This window comes from Monodon monoceros, unplaced genomic scaffold (genome assembly GCF_005190385.1).
Source record: "Monodon monoceros isolate NGI ecotype Baffin Bay Population unplaced genomic scaffold, NGI_Narwhal_1 Super_Scaffold_18, whole genome shotgun sequence".
NCBI classification, from domain to species: domain Eukaryota; kingdom Metazoa; phylum Chordata; class Mammalia; order Artiodactyla; family Monodontidae; genus Monodon; species Monodon monoceros.
In genome coordinates this window covers 8554977-8558058 of record NW_021703774.1, presented here as the reverse complement: position 1 = coordinate 8558058, position 3082 = coordinate 8554977, and positions in this window count along the sequence as shown.

The following is a 3082-nucleotide window of genomic DNA, read 5'->3' as shown; positions in this document are numbered from 1 at the left end:
CGCGCTGCCGGCGCAGCCATCCGCCGGCCCTGCCCCTCTAACTGGCCCTGCCCCTCTAACCGGCCCCGCCTCCTCCCGCCGGTTCCACCCTCGTTCGACGGCCCCGCCCCTCCCCGCCCCCGCAGAACCCGCCTCCGCCCACCGGCCCGGCCCCCGCTAGCCCGCCCCGCCCCCGCCGGCCGGCCACGCCCCTCCGGGCTGCCCGCGCAGGCGCCGGTCTCTCTGCGCGGCCGGCTGCTCCTCCCTGTCTGGGCTCCCGAAGAGCGGGGTCCCGCGAGTCCCCGCCCACTTGGGAACAGTTGTCGGAGTCCTCGCCGAGGCCTCACCTGCACATCTCAAGGTTCATCCAAGCCCCGCACGTGTTCCTTTTAGGGTTAGGGACGCTCATGAAGGCTCACAGGCACGTGGAGATAGTTCTTGGGGATTGTGGCCAACATTCTGACAAAACGGAGAAGAAAAATAATGAGTGTTCGACACGGAATCAAAGTGCCTGGGATGTTTACATAGGAAGGCAGCGTCAGCGCACCTTCCTATCGGACAGGTTTTTGTGTTGGTGAAATCAGAGCCTAAAGGTGTCATCTCAAAATTCGGCCGTTGATCGAGAACTCATATAAATCATGGGAATATTGGATTTTAGAAAAAAAAGCCATCCAACTTAGAACGTTCATTCCAAAGAAAACAAAGATTGTGTTTTCAAAATAAAATTAGAAAATAAAACTTAAAATAGCCCAGGAGTGTTCCCTATGGCTTTGAGTGCTGCTAATGACAGGATTGTGTCAGTCACGGTAATAGTAGCCCTTTGTGCGTGACTGTATAAGAAGAGGCGGGTCAGCCTTTATTTACTGAGGACGTTGAAATCTATTTGTTTAGGTCAAAGGTCAAATGGTATGTCTAAAATTCTAAACAATTATTAGAAAAATTCAGACCTTTTTTGATCCTTCATGCTCAATTAGCTAAATTTAAGATTTAGTTCTGAGAGTTCTTTCCCTACTTTCAAGTGGGCCATGTTTCATTACCTCATAAAAGGATGAAAATTGGTTGCAAAAACAAATACCCCAAAAGGTGTAAAGTCATTCTTCATAAATCCAAAATTAAACTTAAAAATGAAGATATGTTGTTATCTACAATGTTGTGTGGTTTTGTGTTTTTGGATTTTTTTTTCATCAAAAGACAGCTATTTAGGAAATTTACTGTATCTTTGTTTTGTTGTAGAATTTTCCCTTATTGTCTCCAATTGTGTATTGTGAGGTGAAACAATCATGTCCCAATTTAATTTTAATATAGTATAGATGGCCTATGTTAAGCACAGAATTCACTGGACAGATTTTTAAAAAGGAGTTCCCAAATGAGAGTACTTCAGACAAAAGTGTTATGCCTGAATTAAGCATGATATATTCATCATCTTCAACTGCTTTGTACTTCTTTGGGTAGCTACAGAAGTGATGATTTTTGGTCATAATTGTGATGTCTGCAATGATACACGAAGATGTGGGCTGTTCATTTATGTGTGAACATAATGGGGGATGGCCAGTATAGGTAGATCAAGAATATATTGGTAAATACAGCCTTAGGAGTTCTACAATTTTTTTTCAAGATTCAACATAGTATCAATTAAAAGAATTGACATATCTTTGAATGTTCTTTCAAACTCGTTTTTTATTCTTTAAATTGTCAGTTAAAGCTCACACATTGTGTTTGACATCAAGAGCAGGGTTTTCCGCTTCCTAGCGTTGAAAGTTGCTCAGATCAGTAAATGATGAGATCTTCTACTAGAAAGGGCCTTCTGGGAGGTTCTCTAGAGTGGGTCCAACCTGTGGACCTTAGACATCTAGGAACCTTGGAAAATGCTTCCTCCAAAGAAACTTTAAAAAGAGCGTGATTGTGAGCCCTCAGGGATCAGCTATTGTATTAGTTGTCTTAGGGCTGTTGTAGCAAATTCCCACAGACTTAAAGGACAGAAATCTATTCTCTCACAGTTCTGGAGGCTAAAAGTCCGAAATCTGGCAGCGCTGTGTTCCTTCTAGAGGCAACTATAAAGGGGAATTCATGTCCTTCCTCTTCCACCTGGTGCTCCAGGTGTTCCTTGGCTGTGGCCACATCTCTGCCTCCTTCTTCATGTCTCCTTCTCTGATAAGGACACTTGTGATTAGATTTAGAGCCCAGCTGAAAAATCCAGGATGATTTCATCTCTAGGTCCTTCACTAAATTACATCTGCAGACTCAGTTTTCCAAATAAGGTGACATTCACAGGTTGCAGGGATTTGACCTCCACATTTTGGGGGGAAGGACCATTTTTCAACCTACCACACCTAACACAGACTAGAGAAAGCCTGATATTTCACTGAAGTCTTGTGTATTCTGTTAAAATCCTGTGAATTTTGCATTATGGTCATTTTCTGGATTTGTTTTCCTATATTACTTCATCCTTTATTCGGTCAGCCTCTGTTCTGGACGCACGAAACAGACAAGTTTCCTGCCCCATAGGAGATAAGACTATCTTTTCAACAAATTTTTGAACGCTGTAAAGTTGTAAACGGTGTATAGTTCATGGTTCACAAAGATGTGTCATATTTTTACTTTGACATCACTGTTAAGTACTCCCATTTGAAAAGGTAAAAACAAACTTATGTGTGCCCATGCATTGTCTTAGCCTGAACAATGTCTCCCCCTTGTGTTTTTCTCCCAAATAGACTGCAACTCTAAAACCACATTAGTTTAAAACCATGACTGAGATTCATTGTAAGCTTTTGGGCATTATAGAGTTTCTCATTCAACAAGTACAAAAAGTACAACACATTATTATTTCACAGGAAAGCTTGATAAGGACTCTGCTTTTTCAAACAACACCCAGTTTTCCAATGCTCTGACATCAACTGGGTGTTCTACATTTCAATTTAATTCTGGCACTAATTACGCGGAGGTGGCACAGACCTCAAACGTCAAGGGCTCAGTCCTACAAGACTGCTTCCACTTCAGACACCAGCCACAAAGGGGGTGTCCAGGCTGCCCACACTTCTGCCTGGCCAGCTACAAATTTGGGTGTTAATACGACCTCACCTCAAGTTCAATAATTGACTAAACA